This window comes from Toxorhynchites rutilus, chromosome 3 (assembly GCF_029784135.1).
Source record: "Toxorhynchites rutilus septentrionalis strain SRP chromosome 3, ASM2978413v1, whole genome shotgun sequence".
Classification (NCBI taxonomy): Eukaryota; Metazoa; Arthropoda; class Insecta; order Diptera; family Culicidae; genus Toxorhynchites; species Toxorhynchites rutilus.
In genome coordinates, this window is record NC_073746.1 from 235,200,951 (window position 1) to 235,220,278 (window position 19,328).

The window sequence follows — 19,328 nt, forward strand, 5'->3', positions numbered from 1 at the left end:
ATTACTCGCGGTCTACTCGAGTTTAGTAGGGTGACATATTTGTTCAGGAAAAGGATGGGATATAAGGAAATTGTTACAATAATGATAATCTCACACACTCAATTCTTAAATCTATTTGTATATCTATTGTGTATTTACATTTCAACTTATTCTACTGTTTGTAGCAAGGGGACCAATTGCACGCAAAGGATATAAGGATATAAGGAAAATCACACACGAACATCGATAGCTTTAAGGAAAATATAGATTTGGGACATGTAATCAAGGTCTAACCGAGCCAACACATCTCTCACCGGCACATTGGGCTGTCTTCCTCTAGCCCTGAGGGAGTTTTCTAAATTCGATCTGGCGATAAGATACAACTCGCACGACAAAACAACGTGCTCGATGTCGTGGTAACCGTGGCCACAAACACAAAGATTGCTGTCGGCAAGATTAATACGAAAGAGTAGCGCGTCTAACGAACAGTGGTTGGACATGAGTCGGGAGAAGGTGCGAATAAAGTCTCGACTCAAGTCCAGACTTTTGAACCATGGTTTGAAGCTAACCTTAGGGATAATTGAGTGGAGCCACCGGCCCAATTCATCTTCGTTCCATTTGCGTTGCCAATTAGCGATGGTAATTTTACGGACTAAAGAATAAAATTCATTGAAGGCGATTTTTTTTTATCCCATTTATTTATTTATTTTTTTTATTTATTAGGCTCATTAGCATTTTAGCTGTAACAGAGCCGGGTTTTAATCGTGTACATGTACATATGTTTTTTTTTAAGTTTTCTATAAACTGTAAATTACACAGTAGTTAGTTGTAGCCATTTAGGCGTTGAGTTTTCTGTTCCATTTCATTATGGTGAATTACACAGTAGTAGCTATTTCGGCGTAAGGGTATTCTTTTCTGTTCTTCCATTGTTCAGCAGACCGGACAGCGGAGACAGTTGATATTGATCATTGTTGAGTTATTTATAGAACAGCAGCCCGATGTTTCTTGCAGAGCAGAGCAGTTGTATGGATGAATCGATCTAATTTCGACCGTGGATCGATCTCCATCGCTGATGATGTTTGCGTGAACGTAGTTATTCTATAACAACACAAAGATGGTCAATTGAGGGTCCTGAGTTTGAACTCACGACCGATCGCTTAGTAAGCGAACGCGTAACCAAGTGGCTACGAAGACCCCCGATTGAAGGCGATTTGACGCTGATAAATATCGCCTTCAATCGCACCTACCTTTGCTAATGAGTCAGCCCTCTCATTACCCGGAATTGAGCAATGAGAAGGGACCCAGATAAATGTAATGACATAACAGCGTCTGGTTAAAGCACTCAAAACTTCTCGTATTCTCCCAAGGAAATACGGCGAGTGCTTTTCCGGCCTCACTGAACGGATAGCTTCGACAGAGCTAAGACTATCCGTTACAATGTAATAGTGTTCAACAGGTCGTGAGGCGACGGTGTCCAGCGCCCAGTGTATTGCTGCCAATTCAGCAATATACACTGAGCAAGGATACTGAAGACTGTGTGAGGTGCTAAAAAATACGTTGAACACTCCAAATCCTGTGGACTCATTCATAGAGGACCCATCAGTAAAGTACATATTATTGCAATTGATACGCCCATACTTTGCATTAAAGATCGTAGGAACGATCCCCGATAGAAGATAATCTGGAATTCCATGGATTTTCTCCTTCATGAACAGATCAAAATGTACAGAGGAATTGATGTAGTCAGAAAAAAAAACACGGTTGGGAATATACGAAGAAGGAACAACCTGCATGGAGATGAATTCATGATATGAACTCATGATTCCAGAGTGAAAATTTAGCTCGATCAGTTGCTCAAAATTTCCGATCACCAATGGGTTTATAACCTTACACCGGATGAGGAACCGAAGAGATAATAAATTGAAGCGATCTTTTAGTGGGAGTACGCCTGCCAAAACCTCGAGACTCATGGTATGCGTTGAGGGCATACATCCCAACGCAATACGGAGACAAAGATACTGAATTCGCTCGAGTTTAATGAGGTGTGTTTTGGCAGCTGATTGAAAACAGAAACTGCCATACTCCATCACTGAGAGAATAGTTGTTCGATACAACATTATAAGATCTTCGGGGTGGGCTCCCCACCATGTGCCGGTAATTGTACGGAGAAAGTTTATTTTTTGTTGGTATTTTTTACTCAGATACTTAATATGGGCCCCCCAAGTACATTTGGAGTCGAAAAAGACCCCAAGATACTTGAATGACATAGTATGAGTGATCGGTTTACCCAAAAGTTGAAGCTTTGGTTTTGCTGGTCTATGCTTCCTAGAAAATACCACCATCTCTGTTTTCTCCGTGGAGAATTCGATCCCTAGCCCAATGGCCCAGGTTGAAAAATTGTTCAAAGTATCTTGTAAGGGTAATGTAACATGTAATCAAGGTCTAACCGAGCCAACACATCTCTCACCGGCACATTGGGCTGTCTTCCTCTAGCCCTGAGGGAGTTTTCTAAATTCGATCTGGCGATAAGATACAACTCGCACGACAAAACAACGTGCTCGATGTCGTGGTAACCGTGGCCAAAAACACAAAGATTGCTGTCGGCAAGATTAATACGAAAGAGTAGCGCGTCTAACGAACAGTGGTTGCAGGTCGGATTCGTTTGATCCTACGACAGACACCACTCCATCATCTGCAAGTTGTCTTAGGCTGCAATTTTGTGTAAGACAATTGACAATGTCGCTTACATAGAAGTTGTACAAAAGGGGGCTTAAACATGAGCCCTGGGGGAGTCCCTTGTAGGAGACCCGGCTTACTGTCGAATCTCCATGAGAAAAGTTCAAATGTTTCTCACAAAGCAAGTTATATAACATATTATTCAATAGAGGCGGCAGTCCCCGAGAGTGTAATTTGTCTGACAAAACCTCTATTGAAACAGAATCAAAGGCCCCCTTTATGTCCAAGAATACTGAAGCCATTTGTTTTTTTTCGGCGTAAGCCATTTGAATTTCTGAAGAAAGCAACGCAAGACAATCATTCGTCCCCTTGCCCCTGCGGAACCCATATTGTGTATCTGAGAGTAGGCCATTCGTTTCAACCCATCGATCAAGGCGAAACAAGATCATTTTCTCCAACAATTTCCGTATACAAGACAGCATTGCTATTGGGCGGTACGAATTGAAGTCGGATGCGGGTTTTCCGGGTTTTTTAATAGCTATAACTCGTACTTGTCTCCAATCATCTGGAACAATATTATGCTCCAAAAACCGATTGAATAAATTCAACAAGCGATGTTTCGCCACATCAGGGAGGTTTTTCAGCAAGTTGAACTCAATTCTATCCGATCCCGGAGCAGAATTGTTACATGAAAGGAGAGCAAGAGAGAATTCTACCATCAAAAACTCGGAATCAAGATCACACCTATCTTGTATATCACGAACAATTTTCTACACGGGAGCGGAATCGGGACAAACCTTCCGTGCAAAATTAAAAATCCATCGATGTGAATATTCTTCGCTTTCATTCGTTGAAGAGCGATTTCTCATGTTTCGAGCCACTTTCCATAATTTTTTCATTGACGTTTCTTGTGACAAACCTCCCACGAAATTTCGCCAATAAGCACGTTTTTTCCCTTTGATCAAATTTTTGAACTGATTCTCAAGGGCTAAATACGTTTGAAAATTTTCAGGAGTTCCACGTTTCCGAAAAGCTTTAAATGCATTCGATTTTTCTATATAAAGCATGGAACATTGGCTATCCCACCATAGATTGGGAGGCCTTCGGCAAATGGTGGAACCTGGGATGGGTTTCGTTTGAGCGCGAACTGCGCTGTCATAGATCAAACGAGAAAGGAAGTTATACTCCTCCAATGGAGGTAAACCATCTCTGGAATTGATGGCTAGAGCAATCGCGTCCGCATATTTTTTCCAGTCAATGTGTCTTGTGAGGTCATATGCCAAATTTATAGACCCAGTGGTGATGGAAATTTTGATTGGCAAGTGATCACTACCGTTGGGATCCTGTATTACATTCCACTTGCAATCTAACGAGAGTGAGTTCGAGCAAAGCGAGAGGTCAAGAGCACTTGGCTTAGCAGGTGGTTTAGGTACATGTGTTGTTTCCCCAGTATTCAAAATGGTCATATTGAAGCTGTTACAAAGGTCATATATCAACGATGAACGGTTGTCATCGTACTGTTCCCCCCAGGCGGTTCCGTGAGAATTGAAGTCTCCCAAGATCAACCGTGGCTCAGGAAGGAGTGAGCACGTGTCAGCAAGTTGCTTGCGGCTAACCGCAGCTCTCGGAGGCCAATACAAGCTGACAATACAGAGGTCTTTGCCTCTGATGTTTGCATGACAAGCAACAGCTTCGATCCCACCAATAGGTGGAAGATCAATTCGGAAAAATGAGTGGCACTTATTGATCCTCAATATCACCCCTCCGTATCTGTCATATCGGTCCAAGCGTATAATATTAAAATCGTGGAAAGAGAGATCATCTTGCGAAGAAAGCCATGTTTCGGACAGAGCAAAAACATCACAATTGAACTAATGAATTAAAAATTTGAATGTATCCAATTTAGGGATAAGACTACGACAATTCCACTGTAAAACAGTGATATCTCCGACCTCTCTATTTATATTAGACATCAAGAGAGATAATCATTGCAAGGAGGGGCCATGTTTGCATCAATTGCTGCAAAATTGTTTTTAATACTGGAAGCATTGCGGTGACAATGGTTCTGATGGAGTCGGAAACATTAAAACACGTGAAAATTTGATCCACAAGGTCGAACAACTTTATGATTCCCGATTGGGAAGTTGAACTTGACGGAAAAACAGGGACATTTGGGGTTTTTGATGTTCCCTCGAATGCTGGGTCGTTCGAAGGTGAACCATTCCCACGGAAGCCAGGAGGAACCTGATTTTGCTTGTCCGCTGCACTCGTTTTTTTAAGCAAACTAACTGGGGGTATCACCGGAGGGACTTGTCCTTGAACGTTGGGAGTGGTCACATTTTTGCGCCGGGGATTCCCTTGAGAAATAGGCGGCGTGCCCCCGTTAGCTGTATCCGCTTCCATTTCATCAACTGGCAACGTGGCGTAAACATTATGTGTGTTGATTGGTTGTTGCTGTTGAGCCAGTGGAGAAGCGCCCTTCAAAATTTCCGCGAAAGTGCGTTTAGAGCGTTCCCTCAAAGAGCGCTTCTGTTTCTCCCAGCGACTCTTGTATGCTTCACAAGCTGAGAGCACGTGTGGGGTTCCCCCGCAATATGGACACTTTTTTACCGTCGCACTGCAGGCTTCGCCCACATGTTGCTCTCCGCAAGTGGCACAGCGTTCTTTATTGGCACAATAAGCAGCCGTATGACCAACTGACTTGCACTTTTGACAAATCATTGGCTTCGGAATAAAAAGTCGCACGGCTAACCTCAATTTCTCTACCATCACGTAGTCCGGGAGAGCTGAACCAGCGAAGGTGACTCGAAACGAGTCGGACGGCGTAAATTTAGTTTCACCCCCTTCATGGGAGACTGTTCCGAGCTGGCGGCAACCCAAGATCTTAACAGTAATCGAGGGCAGTTTCTTAAAACGGCCAGTACCTTCACTCGTAATGTATTCGCACGTCAGACCCGTTTCGGTTATCACACCCTCAATTTCAACTACGTGAGAGGGAATGTAAACCCGATACTCAATTGTAAAATGCTGGTCGACAACAATCTTGTTTGCGTCCTTTCGATCAGTCACGAAAACTCGCAATTTCTTTGGTCTAACCTTCGAAATTTCCGACACGGAGGTATACCTTGCCAGATCTTTCGCGATCTGCATGACTTTCAAAGCTTTTCCATTTGGTTTGGGCCGAAAGAAAACAACCCATGGGCCAGTTCCAGATGCATCTTCTGGATAAACCTTGACACGGGGAGAGGACGTAACAGAGGGGGAAGACGAGGTAACAGAGGGGGAAGACGAGGACAAGGATTGAGTGGGAAGGGAGACAACATGGGGAGTAGGCGAAGGTAAGGATTGAGTGGTAGCGGGGATAACAGAAAGGGAACCCGAAGTCGAAGGTAGGGTGGGAGCGTCAAGAGGTGGAGAGGAGAGATTTGCGATTTTTTTATGAGGGGGCTTATTAGCATGAGCTGATTCGTCCCCAGAAGAAACATCTTGCGATTTAGGAACACGTTTAAGTGTTTTCCCTTTTTTACCTGATGGGGGGGATTCATTGGTTTCATTGTCTGAGATCTCCATATTCGGAGACCCCCCACCTTCTGCCATTATAAATGGCACTTAAATTCTATTTTTTTTAAATATTTCACAATAATAAAATAAAAAATCATACTATTTCAAGAAAAAAATAAAAAAAATATAATATTTATATATATTTTCTCTAAATGTATTTTTATGCGTATTCACCTAAATGCGCACCCCGCGCAGATAATATTCGACTCGTTCTGCACCGTCCAGTTGATCACGTGTTGGCGTCTATTGTTACACTGCTGTAGGTGTATTGGTGAGCGAGCGCACCTACGTCGGCGGTGGAAATGGCGATGATTCGGCGATCGAAAGTGTCTCTCTATAGACCTTCACCAGTATCTGCTGTGAGAGGCTATTCACTCCAGCTGGTGGGAATTGTTGAGCGCACTTTACTGTTCCCACAATTAACACGCGATGGAAGAAGCACACTTGGTTGAGGAAAAAACACCAGCCAATAACAATAGCTGTTACCGAAACGCGAGCACAATAGCACAAAGCGTCCGATCGCTTCAAGCTGAACTGTGTGAATGGGACCCTTTATTTGGCATAGGGTGTTTTTTGGAGGTGATGAACATTTTGTATAGAGAAACTTTTTGAAATTTTAGGGTCGATTTTTTTCCCATACATTCATTGGCATCTATAGTTTATATTCATCTATATTCTATTTTCGAATATAGGAAAATAGATTAAATCTGTCCGGTGTTGTCAAGATTTTTGTTTTTATTTTCGCCCATCCTGAGCACTCTGTTTTTATTTATTTGATAAAATTATTTATTTATTACTTTTGAAAAGGATTGAGTTGCCTGGAAGTGTTGCCCGATTGAACCTCCATATATGTTCTCATATCAAAAAACTCCTTCACCGAAATATGTATCCTGAAAGTGACTCACATGAACTGTGAGCAATCAAGCTATTTCCATTGGTAGTAGAGGATAATTCATTAAACTATGAAAGTTCGATGGATCTACAAAGACTGAGATTGAATCATGTGTATGGTAGAATTTTTTCATCGAGTGTAATCTTTTGTCACGTCCTTAAAGATTCTCGATCAGTTACCTACCATCCAGAAGCGCTGACACGAGAAAAATCTATTATTTTGTAAAATGTTAATATTTTCGAATGTCGACATACCCAAATACACAAAAAAACGGTGTCCAGGGATGACTTGTGTTTTTTTTCAAAATTATGACAAAGTTTCCGAAATTGTGCAAACATTTTGAAAACATGATTTTGATGATATAGAATAAGTTATATTTTGAGAACGAAATAGCGATTTGCGTGTAAAATCAGTTTTTGTATCAATTTTCTTGCAAAAGTTTACTTAATAATGTAAATATTTTTCATTGCATTTTTCATTGATTTCATTGAGTTCATTGATTTTTGATAAACTCTGTCAAACATCGTATTTCAGTCACAAAACTGGCTTTCGCACAGGGATTCTTTTTTTCAAAGAAAGTCAATGGTTGTTGGTACAGCCTGATACAAAACGACCGACCAGTTAATTTGGCGTGGAATTGCTTTATAAAAAAGCCATATGGATTTTGGTGAGAAATCAAGACAGCATAAATTGAATTTGAAAGAAACTTCAAGGCGGTCATATTTCATAGAAATTCACAGAAAAACATTTCGGGTAATGTAAGTAAAAAAAAAACTAGATTAGAAATGGAAGAATAGAAAAAATCGTGACTACCAATGAACTAATTTGCTTCAATTTTGCACAAAGGACATGATTAGATTTAAGATTATGAACAGTACTGAACTACGTAAAAAAGCAATATTGTGGTGTCTCAACAATGGCCCCACTGAATCAAGAAATGGCCAGTTATTCTGTCTCACAGAATTCAGGATTAGAATTGGGAAATAATAATAGGAGTACTGGTTAGTTTCTTCTTTTTTTTTTCAAAAATTAATGCTTTATTCTGTTAAAATGGTTACAAATTTAATATTAAAAGTATTTCCCATCGCTAGTCACAATTTTTCCCCGCCTTACTGGCAATTCACGGATCCCTTTGCGGAAATAATCGACCGGTTTGTCGGCTAATCCCGAATCGATCCAATTTTTGACTTCATCAAAAGTGCTGGTCAACCAGGCCATGTTGCATCGATCGAAAAAGGTAGTAATCGGACGGAGCAATGTCTGGAGAATACGGCGGGTTGAATAGGACCTCCCATTTCAGCGTTTCCTAGTATGTTTTGACCGGTTACGCAATATGCGGCCTAGCATTGTCGTGCTGCAAAATAACTTTATCGTGTCTTTGATCGCATTGTGGCCGTTTTTCCTTCAGTGCACGGCTCAAACGCATCAATTGTCGTTGGTAGAGGTCCCCCGTAATGGTTTCATTCGGTTTTAGCAGCTCATAGTACACCACACCCAGTTGTTCCCACCAAACAGACAGCATATCCTTCTGGTCGTGAATATTCCGCGCGGCCGTCGATGTTGATGCATGGCCGGGGTATCCAAAAGTTGCCCAACGTTCAGGATTATCGTAATGGCCCACTTTTCATCACCAATAACGATTCGATGCAAAAAAAAACCCTTTCTTTTATGCCGGTGGAGCAATTGTTCGTGCTTGAAAAAACGGCGTTCGACGTCTCACGGATCATTCCCACTGCTTTTAAAAGATCAGATATATTTTGCTGAACTACTCCAAGTGTATCTGCTAGTTTTTGTTGCGTTTGTGATGGATTTTGATCGAGTAAAGACTCCAATTCTTCATCTTCAATTTTTTTTTGCGTTCCAGAACGTTCTTCGTCTTCCAAGTCAAAACCACTTCCAAACCGTGCAAACCACGTCTGACACGTTCGCTTAGTTGGAGCATGGTCACCATAAACTTCCACCAAAATGCGATGACTTTCCGCAGCTTTTTTCTTCGTATTGAAGTAATGAAGTAACACTGCCCGCAAAAACACTCTCGTTGGTCCGAAATTCGACATATTCGAAGTGGCAAAAAACTATGTTGTTTACGCTTCAACTTTTTGAAATATTCTGAAAAATACGCGCAATGACAGTAGCTTTCTAACGAATGTCTGGAGATTTGATGGAATAATAATCAAGTTACGCCATCTGTTGTAAATCTTCTGATGATGAACGGGTAATTGTTCGAACATTGCGAATGAACCCCTAAACCAAACATTTCTAAATTGACTACCGAAGTAGCCGGCATCATTGGGAGACCTGTCTGCGCAGACACTGTCCGGAGAGCAATCTGAGAGGTCGTGTTGGCCGTGAAAAATATTTCATCTCAAAGGTGAATATGAAAAAACGACTACAGTTTGCTAAGGCATATGTAAACATGTTATGTCTACCTTCAATATAAAACATTGTTACAGTGAGCTGGACTCCGTTCGTAACGCAGGTAACGCCTGCGCCGACTGATAAGGCAAGGCGCAAATTGAGACGCATATAGCGCGAGTAACTTGGCGCGATATAGCGCCTGTTTTTGTGACTAATGAAAACAGATAGAACGGCGCAAATTGGCCAGATGACGCGAGAGTGTGGAGCGCTCGTAAGACACGACTCGCGTGACGCTGTGGCTGAACCACAGTTTCTCGTGCTGGTCGTACCGGTCGGGTGATTGTGTTAGTAAATAAATATATCACGCAAATCTGTGTGAATCAGACGTTGTATGCGAGTGGCACGTTATTTACACCAAACTGCGACTGAATATGCGCTCCACCACGCTACGTTTGTGAGTCATGTTGCTAGTCTCGTGTTCGTTTACCAGCGCTATACGCTTCTCAATTTGCGCCTTGCCTAAATGTCAGTGACATTTGACAATAAAGTCAGTTCTATTTCAACCATCAACAAGACCGCACGTGTATTACTGACAGCTCCCGAAAAACCTCTCAATAAATCTAATAGTGGCGACGAGGAAAAAGGTTTAAAAATCAGTGCAAACAAAAGTGAAACAATATAATTCAAATGGACAATAAAAGAACAGTTTTTTTTTCAAATTGATAGTGTTTTTTGTGCGATTTTATGCATAGAAACTAATACCATTTTTGACGTAGGACTACGTCTTTCATTTCTATACCGGGGTGTAAAATCAAAGTTTCGAAAACGAAAGCGTTACGCCGGAGACCGAGATTTTGAGCGTTAATAGCTCCTTAACAACTGAACGAAATGGTATGATAAACACTTCATTCGAAAGATAAAATGTCTACGCGTTCTATACTTGTTACTTTTTGATCCAAAAACTTGTTTCAATAGTCTTAAAATTGCTTTCAAAACAGGCCATTGAAATCACCAATCGGTATATAAGCGAGCGCCGCTCGGAAATCTACTCAGTTCTAATTGAACAGCGATTGGAGCATGTTGTCGCTGTTGTGGTGAAGCTCTTCGTTTATCATGAAAACGCTGATGAACGGTGTCACCAAGAGCCTGTTTGTGCACCTTAGGCTAGACATGAATCCATCAGGAGGAGAGTGATGCCACAAACGGTTCCCCGGGAAGATCTCGAAGCAGCCGCTACACAAACACACACACACATACACGCGCGGAATTCTTTCCGTTTGGATGCCATTCAGCATCGAGAAAGATCCGGAAAATAATCTGCCAGTTCCTCTGGGAATTTAAAAATACATTCATGTGAAAGAGTTTATTTGAATGTTTTCTATCCATGTAACACTGTGATCAAATATGTTTCAATCAAGTACTATTAACAGATGGTTATCGAGTTAGCATAAACCACTGGTGGGCTTCCAGTATCGAGGAAAATGTGGAAATATCTAATCGTTACTGAAAATAATCTGCCAGTTCCTCTGGGAATTTGAAATTACATTCATGTGAAAGAATTTATTTTAATGTTTTCTATTCATGTAACACTGTGACCAAATATTTTCCAATCAAGTACTATTAACAGGTGGTTATCGAGTTAGTATTAACCACTGGTGGGCTTCCAGTATCGAGGAAAATGTGGAAATATCTAATCGTTACTGAAAATAATCTGCCAGTTCCTCTGGGAATTTAAAATTACATTCATGTGAAAGAGTTTATTTTAATGTTTTCTATCCATGTAACACTGTGACCAAATACATTTGGTTTTGTGATTTTTCAATCAATCGCAATTAACAGGATAGCTTCTGAAGATTATTTTTCCCCATCAGTAGGATATTTCCGTATCCAATATTGTATGCACCCGCAATCGATTATTGCTCAGTCGCCGAAAGTTCCGAGCTCAGAGAGTTCATTCCCCTTTAGTTTGCCTTCCAAATTGCCATCGTAAACCACACCTTCTCTCGATTCAATCACACACAAAAAGCATACTTAAGCGATATTCTGGTGGTGAGACACATTCATTTTTCGTGAGGACATCGACAAGACAACATCGTTGCCTAACGTGCTGGAGGAGGTGGACGGCGAAGGATCGACACATACACGCGCAGAATTCTTTCCGTTTGGATGCCATTCAGCATCGAGAAAGTTCCGGAAGGATCTAATCATTGCTGGGAAATAATCAGCCAGTTCTTCTGGGAATTCAAAATTACATTCATGTGAAAGAGTTTATTTTAATGTTTTCTATCCATGTAACACTGTGACCAAATATTTTTCAATCAAGTACTATTAACAGGTGGTTATCGAGTTAGTATTAACCACTAGTGGGCTTCCAGTATCGAGGAAAATGTGGAAATATCTAATCGTTACTGAAAATAATCTGCCAGTTCCTCTGGGAATTTAAAATTACATTCATGTGAAAGAGTTTATTTTAATGTTTTCTATCCATAAAATATCCATATAATACATTTGCGTTTGTGATTTGTCAATCAAGTACAGTTAGCAGGTTTGCTTCTGAAGATTATTCTTCAGAACAAGGTTTTTCGTATCCTACATTGGATGCATAAAACCTTGTGCCTCCAACGTAACGCTCTCGTTTTCGAAGTCTCCCAAATATTCATTTATTCATTCATTCAGAATGGATTTAGATTCAACTTCAAACAAATGATCTCTAAATCAACGATAGCCCTACGTCACCCTTGCGGTTATACCATAGATATAACCCACTTCCTGTTTTATATCTTTTTTTCACAGCTTGGACAACGCCATCCGCCATCTTGGGGATTCTTTTGTCTCCTATTCTGGATCAGGAAACTGTTGTTCCTGTTAAAAGTGTTGGACCAAGATTCGGAACATTAATCCGGACAATTAGCTGCCTTCGGAGAGTTATTTCGACGGTAAATCAAAACAATTTCGTCGGCAAGGGTCCTACGGCTGTATCGGTGAGTCATTTTGATCTTATTATTTTTTTTTAATGTGAGAGGCTAATTAGTTTTTTTATATTTAATTTTGTTTGCCTCGTGTTTTCCAAATAAACGAATTCTTCGAATATTCCGAAGATTTTTTTTTCAAATTTTCTATAAAATGAGCCAAGGTATGGCATCTTCAATCGAACCGTATCGTAAAGGTACGTCGTTCGGGGACTGGGCGGATCGTTTGGCGTACACGTTCGACGCTAATGACGTGTCAGCCTCTAAACGGAAGTCCCATTTTATGAACCTTTGCGGTCCATTTGTGTATTCACAATTGAAGTTATTTTATAAAAAGGACGTTTTAGACTCAGCTAGCTACGATGAAATAATCGTAAAATTGAAGCAAAAGCTAGATAAAACAGAACCGGATTTGGTTCAGCGTTTTCGCTTTAGTCACAGGGTTCAGCAACCCGATGAAACGGCTGAAGATTTCGTACAAGCAGTAAAGCTTCAGGCGGAATTTTGCGGTTTCGGTGAATTTAAAAATATTGCAATTCAAGATAGAGTGCTAACAGGACTCCGGGATGAGGACTTAAAGCAATCATTATTGAAAGAAGAATGTTTGACAATAGAAAAAATGGATAAACTTATTACAACATGGAATATAGCAAGAAATAATGCGCATACGCTCAATAATAATTCGAACCATTTTGTACAGCGGAATTATCCTTATGAACAAAGAGTGAATCAAATCAGACGTCCGATACAACAAAGGTTGGGTTTTCACAAAAACAATAATTTGAATAGAAATTCTTTTGCTCAAAGGAACAATTGTATGAATGATGTGAATAATTTTCAACACAACAATTCACGGAGAATGAATGGATACAACAATGGAAACAATTACAACAATGGGAATGGACGGAATAATTTCTACAGATTTAAGCATAATTATGCTGACATGATATGTGATCACTGTGGGGTTAAGGGACACATAAAAAGGAAGTGTTTCGCCTTGAAAAATACGAAGAGAGATGCGGTGAAGTTTGTGGATACAACTAAACCAGGAACTAGTGAAGAACAACAGCTGACATCCTTGTTGGGAAAAATGACGACAACGGATAGTGATGACGACTTCGAGGAGTGGAATCCAGGTGAATTGGAATGCATGTATATTGAGTCAGTGAATAAAATTAGTGAACCTTGTTTGATTAATGTCTCTATTGATAATACAATAATTAAAATGGAAGTTGACTCTGAGTCAACGGTAACAGTAATGGGTAAAAATCAATATTACAATATATTCAGAAAACCTTTAAATAAATCCAACAAACAACTTCAGGTGGTGAACGGCTATAAACTAGAGGTGGAAGGTGAAACAAAGGTGTTAGTTAAACTGAATGGTATTGAGGATAGCATGATAATTATTGTTTTAGACTGTAATTACAGTTTTATACCTTTATTTGGCAGAAATTAGCTCGATGTTTTCTTTCCTCAATGGAGGCAATTTTTTTCTAATGAAATTTTCTTACACGAACAAGTGAACAACTTGAATACGCTGAATTTGAATAATGAGGTTAAACAAATCAAAAATGTTTTCGCAGAAGTGTTCATTAAAGATTTTTCAACACCGATCAATGGCTTTAAAGCGGACTTGGTGGTGAAAAGCGAAATTCCAATTTTCAAAAAGGCCTATGAAGTACCTTATAGGTTAAGGGATAAAGTTCTAGCTTACTTAAATAAATTGGAAAAAGAGAATGTGATAACTCCGGTAGAAACCAGCGAGTGGGCATCGCCTGTGATTGCAGTAATGAAAAAATGGACAGATTAGACTCGTTATTGATTGCAAAGTGTCGATTAATAAAGTTTTAATACCGAACACATATCCTTTACCATTGGCTAGCGATTTATTTGCTAAGTTAGCAAATTGTAAGGTATTTTGTTCGTTGGACCTTGAAGGAGCGTACACACAGCTTGCTTTAAATGAACGGTCAAGAAAATTTATGGTTATCAATACTATTAAAGGCTTATTTACATATAATCGTTTACCACAGGGTGTTTCTTCTAGTGCATCAATTTTCCAACATGTTATGGACCAGGGGTTGGATGGAATTGTCAATGTTTATTGCTATCTCGATGATGTTTTAATTGCAGGTAAAGACCTGAATGATTGTCGTAATAAGCTGATAATCGTTTTAGAAAGGCTTGCAAAGGCAAATATTAAAGTAAATTTTGAGAAATGCAATTTATTTGTTTCGGAATTGAAATATTTGGGACACGTTATTGGTGAAAAAGGTTTATTACCTAGTCCAGATCAAATTTTAACTATACAAGAAGCAAAAGTACCTAAAAATATAAATGAGTTGAAATCCTATTTAGGCCTAATCAACTATTACAATAGATTTGTGGCTAATATGTCTTCCAAGTTGTATTATTTGTATAACTTGTTGAAGAAGAATGTTAAATTTGTTTGGGACAATAATCGCGAAAAAGCTTTTCAAGATAGCAAGCAATCATTGATTTCAGCCAACATTTTAGAATTTTACGATCCTAGGAAGGACATTGTTGTTGTGTCAGATGCTTCGGGCTATGGTCTTGGTGGCGTAATTGCGCATATAGTTGATGGTATAGAAAAACCTATCAGTTTTACTTCTTTTGCGTTAAATGGCGCGCAGAAAAGGTATCCAATTCTTCATTTAGAAGCTTTAGCTTTAGTTTGCACGATAAAGAAATTTCATAAATATTTGTATGGACAAAGGTTTATTGTTTATACTGATCACAAACCGTTAATAGGAATTTTTGGGAAAGAAGGCAAGAATTCAATATGCGTGACAAGACTCAAAAGATATGTGCTTGAACTTGCTATTTATGAATTTGAAATTCAATATAGACCTTCTGCTAAAATGGGCAATGCGGATTTTTGTTCGAGATTCCCATTGGAGCAGTCGGTTCCCAATGAAATTGACCAAGAGTTTATAAAGAGTATCAATTTCAGTAAAGATTTCCCAATAGATTTTGTAACGATTGCCAAAGAGACGAATAATAATGAAAATTTACAACAAATTATGACATTTTTGCATGTTGGATGGCCGAAAAAGTTAGACAAACGCTTCATGGACGTTTTTGCCAATCAAAATGATTTGGAGATAATTGATGGATGCATATTGTATCAAGACAGGGTGGTTATTCCACAAAGAATGCAAAGCGGAATTCTAAAGCTTTTGCACGCCAATCATGCAGGAATAGTTAAAATGAAGCAATTGGCAAGAAGACAAATATATTGGTTTGGGATTAACAAGGATATTGAAAGTTACGTTACGGGGTGCGAAGTGTGCAGTAGTATGGCAGTAGTACCGAAAACAAAATTGTTGTCTCAATGGACACCTACAACAAAGCCTTTTAGCCGAATTCACATAGATTTCTTTCACTTTTCCCATCAAACTTTTCTATTAATAGTGGATTCATACTCCAAGTGGCTGGAGATTGATTGGATGAAAAAAGGCACGGATTGTGCAAAGGTATTGAAGAAATTGGTTGGTTATTTTGCAAGATTTGGCTTACCGGATGTTCTGGTATCAGACGGGGGTCCTCCATTCAATTCTTTCACCTTCTCTTCATTCCTCGAAAGGAAGGGAATAAAAGTGTTCAAAAGTCCTCCTTACAACCCATCAAGCAATGGGCAAGCTGAAAGGCTGGTAAGGACGGTGAAAGAGGTATTAAAAAAGTTCTTATTGGAACCGGATGTGATAGATTTGGATTTGGAAGACCAGATTAATTTATTTTTAATGAATTATAGAAATAATATTGTGACGAATAGTGGACAATTTCCCTCGGAGAATATATTTAATTTTAAACCAAAAACGATTCTTGATCTAGTAAATACTAGAAATAATTACAAACATAAGTTGTCATTACCACAAACCTCAGAGGATGACGGTATGGATAATCCAAAACCAAAGAAAGAGATGTCAAATGACAATTTAGATAATCTGATGGAAGGTGATACATTGTGGTACAAAAATTACCATAATAATTTACCAAACAGATGGTTAAAAGTTTGTTTTAAAAAAACAATTCTCTAAAAATACATTCCAGGTACTTCTTGGAAACGTGGAGGTAATGGCCCACCGAAGTCAACTTAGAATGTACCACAGCAAATACCCGGAGACTAGACCAAACATCGTAATGCAGCTGGGTGCACAGTACAAGAATGCCGATGTTTTGGACATGAACGTTGAAGAACGTGTAGCTGGAAGCGGCTCAGAGGACATCAAGGGGGAAATCTCACGGGATAATCTGGCAAAGGTTAGAGACTCGAGAAAGAGAAATGCTTCTACGGCGGAATTGCCGGGAAGTTTACGGCGCTCAAAGCGGACAAAGCGCCCATTCGAAGAACAGAATTATTATTATTATACTAAAAGAAATTGTCGGAAATCCTTTAGTAGTGATCAAAATGGCTGACATTTCGAATTGTAAAATTAAAATATAACAGTTCATATGAATTATACTGAATTGTTAGAATAGGTTGATTTAAAAAAAAAATAAAGGGGACGACTGTTATGTCTATCTTCAATATAAAACATTGTTACAGTGAGCTGGACTCCGTTCGTAACGCAGGTAACGCCTGCGCCGACTGCCCACAATCCAACCCACAATCCAATCGACGAAAAAAACATCGACCTAACAACGACCGTAGCGCTGTTACTTATTCACGATGACGACGATTAGATTCATAATTTTCATTTTAAAAGTGTATTCATTCCTTCTGCAAATCCATACTGTCATGCCTATTCCCCAATATCGTAGTTCGTTAGTCGAAAATACTGAATAATTAAACAAACCAAATGGCATCACTGGTGGTTCTTTTTTCCACTCCGCTGAACTGTCATCTCAAACAAAAACAAATGGATCATACAACTGGTGAGTATTAAATATATTTCGGCTTTTTAATTATTAATTATTTTATCTTGTCTTATCAGCTATGAATACATTCGACTCGTTTGCTTCCATCAATCGGTAAGTGAGAAAGATGATTTCTCCCATCACCACAGTGCGGATTTCCACTTCTATCACAGCAGCCAACAACATCCATTTTCCTGCAGCAGTAACCTCCCACCCCTGTTGGCAACTCGGGGGACAGCATCAACAGCAGCAGCAGCAGAATTTGACCATGGTATGGTATTGCGAAGAACTTTCCCCATTAGAGGTTCCGTGCTTCGCGCACATTCAAAAATCCTCTTCAGATACGAAAACTCAACGACAAGGAGGTATTTATCAACTTGCTCAGCTGAATTACCACCCCGGAGGAACCCGATTGCACTGATTCCGTAGTATAGTAGAATGAAAATAGGCGAGGTAAGCGAACGTAATCGCATGAAATTTTAATTTTCGCATTTTTATCCGGATCATACAACTGGTGAGTAGGGAATTCATTTCTGCTTTTCACTTACTAATCATTTTATTTTGTTTCAGCTATGAATACATCCGACTCAATCAATCGGCGAGTGAGAAAGATGATTTCCCTCATCACCACATTGCTTATTTCCTCTTCTGTCACACCAGCCAACAGCATCAGCTTTCCCGCAGCAGTATCCTTTAAGTCCAGGGTGTTATTCCGGGGAACAGCATCAACAGCAACAGCAGCAGGACCTGGCCATCGATAGTATTTCGAGCAATTTTCCACATCGGAGATCCCGTGCTTCACGCACATTGAAGAATCCTCCTCAGCCACATATCTGTGTCATCAAGGGCAAGGAGGTATTCATCAATGTACTCAGTCGGATTTGAATCGTCAATCCAGACAACCCGGATGCACCGATTCCATTATATACCTTATTTTTATTATACATGGTTTTTTATTATTTTTCTTCAATAAAATGATTAAAAACGATCAATGTATTTCCTTTTCATTTTCAATAACAAACCAATCCAAACAAGCGGCAAGCAGTGCTGGAAGCAGCGCTGCAAGCAGGTCGACGCCTTGCACATGTTGGCGAAAAAGTGGCGTCAAGTTGTTCGATGAATGCATATGAAAGGTCGATAACTCGATTGCAAGGTGGCAGCATTTGAGGTCGATTGTTGACATTTCATCGACCCGATCTTGGCAGGCAAAACGGAATGAGGGATGTCAGTGACATTTGACAATAAAGTCAGTTCTATTTCAACCATCAACAAGACCGCATTACTGACAGCTCCCGAAAAACCTCTCAATAAATCTAATAAAACAGACCTGAGGAGTTCTGGAACCGGGTCTTTTATACGGATGAACCGAAAACCAATTTCTTTGAATCGGATGGAAGACAGATGACGTGGAGGAAACCAGGATCGGTGCTTCCGATTCAGCATTTGGTTACTACAGTAGAACACGGCGGCGGTAATCAGTTGATGTATGGCTTCTGGTACTGGAACTATGGAGTTTATCAATTCGGCGGTGAACTACAGGCTTAATTGATCTTCCTGAAACGTAACCTGCAGTCTCCCGTTCAGAAATTGGGTCTCCATCGTGATAATTACTTTCAACAGAATAATGACCCGAAGCAAACTGACTTCATGGTGAGAATATGCCTGCTCTGTAATGTCCCAATCAACTCAAAATACCTCCGCAATCACCGGACTTGAACATTATTGAGTATCTATAGTGGGAAATCAAGAAGCATCTGAGGAATAAAAATCCAGGGAACGAAGCGGAACTCATAACGACGATTACGGAGATCTGGGAGGCACTGCCGTCTACATTGACCAGAAATCTCCCCTCGGCGCTTGCAGGAAGTGCTGGACGCCAACAGGGAGCCATACCAAATACTAGGGGAATTGATTTTTGTTATCTGTTAACATTTCTGAACTGATTTCAATTTTCCCTTTAAGAAAAAGTCACAGGAGGGTTGTGTCCAAGACACGACTGCATAGGTGAC

The 19,328-nt window shown here is 39.8% G+C and overlaps 1 protein-coding gene across 4 annotated transcripts in view; it reads left to right on the forward strand.

Moving 5' to 3' along the window:
- LOC129780132 (uncharacterized) overlaps positions 1–18,307 on the forward strand; it is a 34,352-nt gene extending 16,045 nt beyond the window's left edge. For 2 of the 4 annotated variants that reach the window (XM_055788097.1, XM_055788101.1), the window contains exons 5-8: positions 12,260–12,447; positions 16,513–17,337; positions 17,397–17,833; positions 17,890–18,307. The gene's annotated coding sequence lies outside the window, so the exon portion shown is untranslated. The remainder of the gene's footprint in view (positions 1–12,259; positions 12,448–16,512; positions 17,338–17,396; positions 17,834–17,889) is intronic. The other 2 variants (XM_055788098.1, XM_055788099.1) reach the window with 2 other exon arrangements.
- The last annotated feature ends 1,021 nt before the right edge of the window (positions 18,308–19,328 follow it).